The sequence below is a fragment of the Hippopotamus amphibius genome, chromosome 4 (assembly GCF_030028045.1).
Source record: "Hippopotamus amphibius kiboko isolate mHipAmp2 chromosome 4, mHipAmp2.hap2, whole genome shotgun sequence".
In the NCBI taxonomy this organism is placed as follows: domain Eukaryota; kingdom Metazoa; phylum Chordata; class Mammalia; order Artiodactyla; family Hippopotamidae; genus Hippopotamus; species Hippopotamus amphibius.
In genome coordinates, this window is record NC_080189.1 from 10,089,612 (window position 1) to 10,102,219 (window position 12,608).

The window sequence follows — 12,608 nt, forward strand, 5'->3', positions numbered from 1 at the left end:
GTGTCTTATGTAAACACATTGCTAATGTCAACAGAGCAATTTAAAGTGACTTGGAATATAAGCAACTGCTTCGATTTTAGTGTTAGTATAGTTTCTGTGAAGTTTTCTTCAGATTTCAACAAAGTGTTTCATGAGAAAGACTTAGTAACATTTTCAAGGCATTAATCTCTCTGTGATGATTTGATGAAATAGATTGAAAGAAATGTGCTTTTTCTTTTCAAATTACAGCATTTTTACTAATAATTGCTCTTTGATGTATCTGTCAGTTGTTTCCCCATAGCTGATATGGGTAGTCTTGTCACCCCCAGATACACAGGTGGGACTTTTCAACTTTGTATGATTCTTAGAGATTACACCTATTCCTCTAATAAGTAAGAACTCATGTAATATATAAACACTGCATAGAGATGAGATATTGGAAAGGTAGAGATTAAGAATGACGTGAGACTTTATGTCTAAGTATATGAGCAGCAAAACTTCTATGGCAGAGAGAGTTTCCATATACATATTTTATCAATTACTGAGAAAGAGGTATTGATGTCTTCTACTATAATTATAGATAGGTCTGTTTCTCCTTTTCCTTCTATCAGATTTAGCTACATATATTTTGAAGCTTTGTGACTTACTCCGTACACATTGAGAATATTTATGTTTCTTGGAGAGCTGACTCCTTTATTGTTTTATTTTATTTTATTTTATTATTTTTTCTGAGGTACACCAAGTTCAATCATCTGTATTTATACATATATTCCTGTATTCCCCCCCCACCCTCCCCGTCCCAGTCCTCTAAGGCATCATCCATCATCGAGTTGAACTCCCTTTGTTATACAGCAACTTCCCACTGGCTATCTATTTTACACTGGGTAGTATATATATGTCTATGCTACTCTCTCACTTCATCTCAGCTTCCCCTTCACCCCCCGCCCCCTCAAACCTCAAGTTCTCCAGTCCATTCTCTGTATCTGCGTCCTTGTTCTTGTCTTGTTACTGAGTTTATCAGTACCATTATTAGATTCCGTATATATGAGTTAGCATACAATATGTGTATTTCTCTTTCTGACTTACTTCACTCTGTATGACAGACTCTAGGTTTATTCACCTCATTACATATAGCTCCATCTCATTCCTTTTTATGGCTGTGTAATATTCCATTGTATATATATGCCACATCTTCTTTATCCATTCATTTGTTGATGGGCATTTCGGTTGCTTCCATGTTCTGGCTACTGTAAATAGTGCTGCAATAAACATTATGGTACATGTTTCTTTTCAGATTATGGTTTTCTTTGGGTATATGCCCAGTAGTGGGATTACTGGATCATATGGTAGTTCTGTTTGTAGTTTTATAAGGAACCTCCAAACTGTTTTCCATAGTGGCTGTACCAACTTACATTCCCACCAACAGTGCAGGAGAGTTCCCTTTTCTCCACACCCTCTCCAACATTTGCTGTTTCCAGATTTTGTGATGATGGCCATTCTGACTAGTGTGAGGTGATACCTCATTGTGGCTTTGACTTGCATTTCTCTAATGGTTAGTAGTGTTGAGCATCTTTTCATCTGTTTGTTGGCCATCTGTATGTCTTCTTTGGAGAAATGTCTATTTAGGTCTTCCACCCATTTGTGGATTGGGTTATTTGCTTTTTTGGTATTAACCTTCATGAGCTGCTTGTATATTTTGGAGGTTAATCCTTTGTCCGTTGTTTCATTGGCAAGTATTTTCTCCCATTCTTAGGATTGTCTTCTTCTTTTGTTTAGGGTTTCTTTTGCTATGCAAAAGCTTTTATGTTTCATTAGGTCCCATTTGTTTATTCTTGATTTTATTTCCATGATTCTAGGGGGTGGGTTACAAAGGATCTTGCTTTGATGGATGTAATAGAGGGTTCTGCCTATGTTTTCTCCCAGCAGTTTTACAGTGTCTGGCCTTACATGTAGCTCTTTAATCCATTTTGAGTTTCTTTTTGTGTATGGTGTTAGGAAGTGTTCTAATTTCATTCTTTTACATGTTGCTGTCTAATTTTCCCAGTACCACTTATTGAAGAGGCTGTCTTTTTTCCATTGTATATTCATGCCTCCTTTGTCAAAGATAAGGTGCCCATATGTGTTTGGGCTTACCTCTGAGTTCTCTATTCTATTCCATTGATCGTCCTTTCTATTTTTGTGCCAGTACCATACTGTCTTGATCACTATAGCCTTGTAGTATAGTTTGAAGTCAGGAAGCCTGATTCCACCAACTCCATTTTTCCTTCTCACGATTGCTTTGGCTATTTGGCATCTTTTGCATTTCCATACAATTCAAAAGATTTCTTGCTCTAGTTCTGTGAAAAATGCCAGTGGTAATTTGATCAGGATTGCACTGAATCTGTAAATTGCTTTGGGTAGTACAGTCATTTTCACTATGTTGACTCTTCCAATCCAGGAACACTGTATGTGCCTCCATCTGTTTGTGTCTTCTTTGATTTCTTTCATCAGTGTCTTAAAGTTTTCTGTATACAGATCTTTTGCCTCCTTAGGCAGGTTTATTCCTAGGTATTTTATTCTTTTTGTTGCAATGGTGAATGGGAGAGTTTCCTTAATTTCTCTTTATGCTCTTTTGTTGTTAGTGTATAGGAATGCCAGAGATTTCTGTGCAGTAATTTTGTATCCTGCTACTTTACTAAACTCATCAATTAGTGCTAGCAGTTTTCTGGTAGAATCTTTAGGGTTTTCTATATATGATATGTCATCTGAAAGAGTGACAATTTTACTTCTTCCTTTCCAATTTGGATTCCTTTTATTTCATTTTCTTCTCTGATTGCTGTGGCTAAAACTTCCAAAACTGTGTTGAATAATAATGGTGAGAGTGGACACCCTTGTCTTGTTCCTGTTCTTAGAGGGAATTCTTTCAGGTTTTCACCATTTAGAATGATGTTGGCATTTGTTTTCTCATATATGGCTTTTATTATGTTGAGGTAATTTTCTTCTATGCCCATTTTCTGGAGAGCTTTTATCATAAGTGGATGTTGAATTTTGTCAAAAGCTTTTTCTGCATCTATTGAGATGATCATATGGTTTTTATCTTCAATTTGTTGATATGATGTATCACATTGATTGATTTGCATATATTGAAGAATCCTTGCATCCCAGGGATAAACCCCACTTGATCATGGTGTAGGATCTTTTTAATGTGCTGTTGGATTCTGTAAGCTAGTATTTTGTTGAGGATTTTTGCATCTATATTCACCAGTGATATTGGTCTGTAATTTTCTTTTTTTGTGACCTCTTTGCCTGGTTTTGGTATCAGGGTGATGGTGGCCTCGTAGAATGAGTTTGGGAGTGTTCCTTCTTCTGCAATATTTTGGAAGGGTTTGAGAAGGATAGGTGTTAGCTCTTCTTTAAATGTTTGATAGAATTCACCCGTGAATCCATCTGGCCCAGGACTTTTGTTTGTTGGGAGATTTTTAATCACTGCCTCAAATTCCATATTTGTGATTGGTCTGTTCATAGTTTCTATTTCTTCCTCGTTCAGTCTTGGAAGATTCTATTTTTTTAAGAATTTATCCATTTCTTCCAGGTTATCCAATTTATTGGCATATAGTTGCTTGTAGTAGTCTCTCATGATCTTTTGTATTTCTGTGGTGTCTGTTGTTACTTCTCCTTTTTCATTTCTAATTCTGTTGATTTGCATCTTCTCCCTTTTTTTCTTGATGAGTCTGGCTAATGGTTTATCAATTTTGTTAATCTTCTCAAAGAACCAGCTTTTAGTTTTATTAATTTTTGCTATAGCTTCCTTTCTTTCTTTTTCATTTATTTCTGCTCTGATCTTTATGATTTCTTTCCTTTTGCTCACTTTGGGGTTTCTTTGTTTTTCTTTCTCTAATTGTTTGAGGTGTAAGGTTAGGTTGTTTATTAGATACTTTTCTTGTTTCTTAAGGTAGGACTGTATTGCTATAAACTTCCCTCTTAGAACTGCTTTTGCTGCATCCCATAGGTTTCGGGTTGTTGTGTTTTCATTGTCGTTTGTTTCTAGATATTTTTTGATTTCCTCTTTGATTTCTTTAATGATTTCTTGGTTATTTAATAGTGAATTGTTTAGCCTCCATGTGTTTGTATTTTTTGCAGTTTTTTTCCTGTAATTGATATCTAGTCTCATGGCGTCGTGGTCTGAGAAGGTGCTTGATATGATTTTAATTTTCTTGAATTTGCTGAGGTTTGATTTGTGACCCAAGATGTGATCTATCCTGGAAAATGTTCTGTGTGCACTTGAAGAGATAGTGTGTTCTGTCATTTTTGGATGGAATGTCCTATAAATATCAAACAAATCAATATGGTCTAATGTGTCATTTAAAGCTTCTGTGTCTTTATTTATTTTCTGTTTGGATGATCTGTCCATTGATGTAAGTGGGGTGTTCAAGTCTCCCACTATTACTGTGTTACTGTCGATGTCCCCTTTTATGGCTGGTAGCATTTGCCTTATGTATTGAGGTGCTTCTATGTTGGGTGCATAGATATTTACAATTGTTATATCTTTTTCTTGGATGGATCCCTTGATCATTATGTAGTGTTCTTCCTTGTCTCTTGTAATAGTCTTTACTTTAAAGTCTAATTTGTCTGATATGAATATTGCTACTCCAGCTTTCTTTTGGCTTCCATTTGCATGGAATATCTTTTTCCATCCCTCTACTTTCAGTCTATATGTATCCCTTGGTCTGAAGTGGGTTTCTTGTAGGCAGCATATAGAAGGGTCTTGTTTTTGTATCCAATCAACCAGTCTGTGTCTTTTGGTTGGAGCATTTAATCCATTTACATTTAAAGTGATTATTGACATGTGTGTTCCAATGACCATTTTCTGAATTGTTTTGGGTTTGTATTTGTAGGTGTTTTCCTTTTCTTGTGTTTCCTGCTTAGAGAAGTTCTTTTAGCATTTATTGTAAGGCTGGTTTGGTGGTGCTGAATTCTTTTAACTTTTGCTTGTCTGTAAAGCTTTTGATTTCTCCCTCAAATCTGAATGAGATTCTTGCTGGGTAGAGTATTCTTGGCTGTAGGTTTCTCTCTTTCAGGACTTTCAGCATATCCTGCCATTCCCTTCTGGCCTGCAGAGTTTCTGTAGAAAGGTCAGCTGTTATCCTTATGGGTTTTCATTTATATGTTATTTGTTGCTTTTCTCTTGCTGCTTTTAATAGTTTTTCTTTGTGTTTAATTGTTGTTAGTTTGATTAATATATGCCTTGGTGTATTTCTCCTTGGGTTTATTCTGTATGGGACTCTCTGTGCTTCTTGGACTTGGTTAAGTATTTCCTTTCCCATGTTGGGGAAGTTTTCCACTATAACCTCTTCAAATATTTTCTCAGACCCTTTCTTGTTTTCTTCTTCTTCTGGGATGCCTATGATTTGAATGTTGGTATGCTTTATGTTATCACTGAGGTCTCTGAGACTGTCTTCTATTCTTTTTATTCTTTCTTCTTTTTCCTGCTCTGTGACGTTTATTTCCCCCATTCTATCTTCTAACTCACTTATTCGTTCTTCTGCCTCAGTCATTCTGCTGGTTATAGCATCTAGAGTATTTTTAATTTCAGTTATTTTGTTATCCATCGCTGTTTGTTTTTCTGAGTTCTTATGAACTGTTTCTGGTATTTTCTCTATTTTGTTATCAAGATTTTGTATCATTTTTACTATCATTACTCTGAATTCTTTTTCAGGCATTTTTCCTATTTCCTCTTCATTTATTTGGTCTTGTGGGTTTTTTTCCTGCTCCTTTGCCTGCATGGTGTTTCTTTGTTTCCTCATGGTAGTCCAAACTTTTGGGGTTGCTTGTCCCAGTGATAGAGGTGTTTATAGAAGATTGTCTGAGCCCCAGACTAATGTCTGAGTGTTGTGTTCAACAAATACTAAGTCTAGGAAACAAATACATGTATAAGATACACAATTACTGAATCCATTAGGACATAAGTCTCTGGAAAGACCTGACAGAAGAACCCTAGTATGCTATCAGACATTCAAAGAGAAACCCAACAGATATTGAAAACCAAACCAAAACAAAAAAGAAACAAAAGCAAAAACAAACAAACAAATAACACCTTACACATACAAACACTAATCCAGGGAGTTTTGTAAGCTAGGATCAAATATAAAAAAGAGCTAGAGTATCACCAGACAGAATGGAGATTCTCAGAATGAAATTAGACAATTGTACTAAGAACTAAGATAAAGACAAAAACCTAATATTAAATACCAAGGTGGTGCGTCATCTGGAGAATAGAGCAAGGAGTCTGAGCAGATTGATAGTGCTGCTTATAAGTATGTTAAGCTAAAATAAACTAAAAATGGATGGAAGACAGGGAACAGAAGAACGTAGTGTGACTGGAAATATGCAAATAAAAAGAAAGGAATAGAAATGTATAAAAGATAGAGGTGAAAGGAAGGTATGAGAGATATATTGTCTGTACTACCAAAAACTTAGCTAGAAATAGAAGTATATAAAAAGTCAAAAAAATAAAAATAAAAATAGAATAAAAAATAGAATTAAAAAAAAATATGTTGTAAAACTTGTAGATCCCTTAGGACTAAGATTGTAATTATTAAAGGAAAAGTAAAATCCAGAACTGATCTCAGAATGGACCAGTTCAATAGAATTGATACTAATATTTCTGTTTCCTTAGAGCTTCAGCTCTAAGGGTCCTTCTACTCGCCTTGGGTTTTTGTGTTATTCTGTGACCAGCAGAGCTTCCTTTATTGTTCATCTGTAAGCGTTGGTGTGTGGGGAGGGAGAAGGTACAATAGTGGCTCCTTCCCCTGGGAGTGAGTGAGCTGTGGTGCACTGTTGTTTCAGTCGGGCTTGGAGGTGCCTGTTGCAGAGGGATGCTGGTGGCTCAGGTGTAAACAGAAAGTCTCAGAGTTGGGCCTCTCTCAGGGTATTTTTGTTTTCCTAGGCAGCCTCCCTGCTGCCAGCATTCCAAGGGGTTTTAATCTAGCCCCGCCTGAGGGCCTGAGGGTATTTGTTATCCCTGAGCGCCTTAGGTGGCCCACAGGGGTCTCTCCACTGCCTCAGGTAGGCACCGAAAGAGAGAGAGAGGCTATGCCTGTGGCTCCTCCCCCCACCTGTGAGCCTGCAGCACCCAGCTGCCATCATGGCCGGGCAGCTCTCAGGGGCACGCACTCCTCTCTGTGGTTCTCTGCCCTCCTGTCCTCTAGGTCCATCACCTTACTGGCAATGATTTTTCTCACCCTGAACCAGCTCTCCAATTACCACGCTCCCACTGCCAGACCCTCTGTTCAGCTGTGAATTGATGTCTCAGTCCGGGAACGCTAAGCTTCAGTGCAGACCCTCCGTGTGTTTCTCACTCCCTCCCGTCTGCCACAGCTCCGCCGCTTCACCCTCTTTGAGCCGTCGTAGATGCCTCCGTACTGGTTATGTCGGGTTCCTTGCGGTCCTTTCTGGTGTCTGAGGTCATCTGCTGGTGTTCAGTTGGTTCTCTTTGGAATTATCACATCTTTTGGTGCATTCCCAATGCATCTGTGGAGAGGGATGCATTCCATGTCCCTCTACTTTGCTGCAATCTTTTCTCTCCTTTATTGTTGTACAGTATCCCTTTTTAGTCCTGGTAAATTCCTTGTTCTGAAGTCTACTTTATCTGAAATTAATAGACCAGTTGTAGTTCTTTTTTTTAAAATTAGTGTTTGCATGTTATATATTGGGTCTTGCTTTTTCATCCTATTTGACAATCTCTGGATTTTAATTGGTATAAATAGATTCATTATACTTAATATTATAATTGATAAGCCTGGCTTAAAACACCATCTTGATAGCTGTTTCCTTTTTTTTCCTTTCTTTCTGTTCTTTTTTTTCTTTTCCTGTTTTTCTGCCATTTTTGGTCAATGAGATTTTAAAATCAATTTTATCTATACTATTGACTAATTTATAGCTTGTAAATATTTTAAATATTGTTCTAAGTCTTATAATGTACATCTTGAAATAATAAGAATCTATCTTCAAATAATATTGTGCCACTTCAATTATAGACTTAAGGACCATACAGTAGTATGGTTCCCAATGCCTCTTCCCATTCCTTATACTGTTTTTGTCATTACTTTATTTTACCCATGCTAAAAACACATAGTACATTGCAACTTTTTTTTTGCTTTAGTTTCCTTTTAGAACAATTACTATTAATGGAATGTTTTATTTCTATTTATTCCATGTCCATGTTTTTTGTAGCTCTTTGTTTCTATCTCTAATAATATTGGGGTGGCCAAAAAAGTTCATTTGGGTTTTTCCATAACATCTTCTGGAAAAACCTGAACGAACTTGTTGGCCAACCAACACATCATCATGAAGAACTTCCTTAACTTTTCTTTCACTGCAAATCTACTGGCAATTAATTCTCTCTTTTTTCGTCTTTCTGAAAGAGTCCTTATTCCCATTTCAGTTTAGAAGGATTTTTACTGAGTTGCCAGTGAACAGTCTGGTATCGGAGTGAGCAAAGGCACAAGAGCAAATGTCAGCTTTCGGCTATGTCACAAAAATTCTGTTTAAAATCACGTCGTATTGAACATTGCTAATCCAAGGATTAGTAAACATTGTCTCAGCAAATTAAAATGGTTGAGTTAATGAGAATTAGGATGCTCTTTTTAATGACTTGAACATGGGTATAACGAAGCCTATATAAATGAAAAAGTGCATCCCTTATGTTAAAAATATTGAGCAAAGGGAGCAGTGAAGGGCAGGAGAAATGTAGGACAAGAATTGATTCGTGGTCTTGGGAGACTCCTCTTGTATCTTAGCGTGTGTGAATGTATTTGTTGAGCTACAGCTAAACTCCTTGGCTTCTGCTTCTGCCCAAACAACCAAAGATAGGAACTCAATAGTGATTAAGCCATGATGCAAAAGGTGCCAATATCCACTGCCAACCACAATCATTAGAGAATTAAATGCTTGCCCTGGTTTAAGAGTATGGAACTAGAAGGGACAGAGAGTTGGTGCCACTATTCTACTAATTATTCTAATTCATCTGAAAATACTCATTTTGTTTTGAGAAACAGGTGTTGATTTATCATTTTCCATGTGCAAAGTTTAAGGAACATTGGAATAAGGTCCATTACCCTGTCTTAAATTAATCTAGTTAATTTAAGAAAAATGGGAAAAAATTTAAGGAATTCTAAAACCCATATTTCCCTACTTATCAAGTTCAAATACAAAGACATAACTTTCTATTCCTCCGCAAGCAGTGCAAATTAGCTCATGTTTTACATTCTTCCATTTTTTTTTAGCAGATTTCTTATATCTATGATGGTTCATTTATTCATAAGTAATATACTCCAAGAATTTTTAAAGTTAGATAATTGCTATTTTGCTACTGAAAGGACAGCAGCTTACAGTGATACATAAAATGCAACTAAATAGATGATTTTTTTAAAAGGGAAAAGAAAAATAATGTCAGGGCTGTGTGTGTGGCGGGGTGGGGATGGTTTTGGAGGATTTTAAAGAAAACTAAAAAGGTGTAATTCCACTAATCTCTCAATAGTCCTAAAGTCTCTTAGAATATGTATTCAAAGTACTGTGGAATCCTCCCTGAGTCATATTTCTTCATGTTACCATGACAGTCATCTTTTCTCCCTAGGTGCTTATTCTCTGGTTTTGTTTTCCTGGTGATTGACAGTCTTCTCCAAGCGTCTCCTCTCTTCCCTTAAACCTTGTGTTCCTCTCTCTGCTTTTGGCTCCTGCTGTCCTGCTGACTAGGCAAACAGCCCTCTGGGTGGTTGAATCCTCCTGCTTAGCTCAAAGAAATACAAACAAAGCCAGATGTTGTTGCTGTGAACTTTCTATTCCGACACAGTTTGTCAGTTTTTGTGAAAGCACTTTCTGTCAAAAGTCTGTCCTCTGATTTTATAAGGAAAAACAAAAGAAAACAAACTATTTAAAAATACAGAACACACACTTGAATAATTGAAGTCAGAATCAAAGGGATGAAGGGAAATGTTAACACTAATGAAACAGTTACAATGATAATGTAATGGATTGGCTTGTCCAGTTAATACCTGAGGAAACTGCAGCTTAGAACAATTAACTGCCCTTGATTGTGCATTTATAAAAAAGCAGAACCAAAATTTGATTTCATCAATAACATCAATCTTATGTCCTTTCATCTACAAAACATTATTTGTCAATGACAGTTTCTCCAGATTGTGAAAGATCTGGCATATCGTGGGCATCCAGGAAACAGATATTTGGGGAAAGAAATTTGTGTGAAAAATCATAAATATATCTTAGTGTATAGAATATATATCACCATTTAAAATATTATGGAAAATACTTTCAAAAATAATTTCAGAAAAAAATTGTTACGTTTTAATGTATTAACATTTTATGATGGAAATATGATACAATGGAGTTTGTCCCTAGTTAGTCTCTCCCATAAAATGCAACAATAATTTATAATGAAAATAAAATCACATAATTATATCCATAGATGCTTAAGAGGATTTGAAAAAAAATTCAGTGCCTATTTTTGATTTTAAAAAATCAGTCAAATAGACATAGATATTTACTTAACACCTATTTATCTCAGACATTATTCCTAATGAGGAACATTCACTTTAAAGTTATGAGGTAAGTAAAATACCCTCAGTCTCTCTGCCAAAACTGCTGAACATTGAACTGGAGATACTAGTCATTTAGTTAAACATAAGTAAAATGAAATTTAAAATGTGAAGAAATAAAATACAACATTTGCCAGTGATATGGTTACTTGTGTAGAAAACCCTAGAAAGTGAGAGATTTATATTAAAAATACTACAAAGAGTAATTTAGTGGAATACAAATAATGGCATAAAAATGTATATGTAGATAGCAGTTGATTTCATGTTTACCACTAATCTGATAGAAAACACCATGGATGATAAAAAAAAAATTTTACAATAGCAAATCAAAGTCACATTATATGGGAATAAATTAACAAATAATGTGCATGCCCTATGTAAGAAATTTAAAACATAAAATTGGACTTAAAGGGAAAGACATACTAAGATTATGTATAAGAAGACTCAACATCAAGACGTCAGTTCTCTCTGATTTAATTTAGAAATTTACATGATATCTGTAAAATTTTCAAATGTCTTATTTTACCTATTATATCTCAAAAAGTGGATTCTAATATGTATTTCAAAAATCAAACAAAAGGTAAACACTGGAGGGAAAATGATCAAGAATAGTGAAACTATTTTACTGGATGTTAAAATATATTGTTTCAACAATTAGAGCAATGTGAGACTAGAATCTGAATAGACAAGGCAGAAAAATCAGTGGGAGAAAATTCAGTCATCAACATATATACAATAATATAGTATATAATAATGACACATCTCTAATCAGTGGGAAAAAAGTGTATTCACTAAAAGTTTTTGAGACTCCAGGGTGATATATCTATTTCTCTCTCTCTTTCTTTCTTCACATCTTACACCATGTAATGTGTTTTTCTTCTTTTTCTTTTGTGGGAATGTATTTGACATATAGCATTGTGCAAATTAAAAATGTACATGTTAATTTGATACATTTATAGTAATATGATTGCCATTGTAGCAGTAATTAGTGTTTCTATAGTGTTATGGAATTTCCTTTCTTTTTGGTATTCCAAATCATTAAGTTCTAGTCTTTCAGTAGGTTCGATGATTGTAAAATAATATTATTGTCTATATTCACTATACAGTGCATTGGATCCAGGGTTTATTTACTACTTGTTTCAAGTTTGTACCCTTAAACACCTTTAGTATCCCCCATCACCTTCCCATCACCTAGTAAACAACATTTTTTTATTTTGTTTTCATAAATTTGTTTTTTTTTTTTTTTTAGATTTTACAAATAAAGCATACAGTATTTGTCTTTCTCTGTCTGACTTATCTCACTTAAGTAGTATGCTCAAGTTTCATCCATGTTGTTGCAAATGGCAGGATGTCCTTCTTTCTCATGGGTGAATAATATTCCTGTGTGTGTGTGTATGTGTGTGTGCATCACATTTTCTTTAGTTATTTATCAATGAACACTTAGGTATTTTCATGTTTTGGCTATTGCAAATAGTACTGCAAAAAACATGGCAGTGCACATCTCTTCAATATCCTGTTTTCATTTGTTTTTGATATATACCCAGAAGTGGAATTGCTAGTGGATCATATGATAGATCTATTTTCAATATTTTGATGAGCCTCCCTATTGTTTTCCATAGTGGTTAAACCAATTTACATTCTGATCAACAGTGTACAAGGTTTCCTGTTTCTCCATGTCCTCACCAACACTTGTCTTCTTGATGATGGCCATAACTCATGGGAGGTGATATCTCATTGTGGTTTTGATTTTCATTACCCTGGTAATCAGTGATGTTGAGCATCTTTTCATGTACTTATTGGCCATTGGTGTGTCTTATTCATATTCAGTTTCTCTGCCCTTTTAAAAGAAAATTTAATTTTTTATTGTATTTTTTAAAGAACTTTTATTGAGATACAGTTAACATACAATAAACTGCATATATTTAGAGTGTACAGTTTGGTATTTTTTTTCTTATTAGTAATGTATTTATTGCCATCCCAATCTCCCAATTCTCTACCCATTTTTAAATCAGATTTTTTTGCTATTGAGTTGTATGA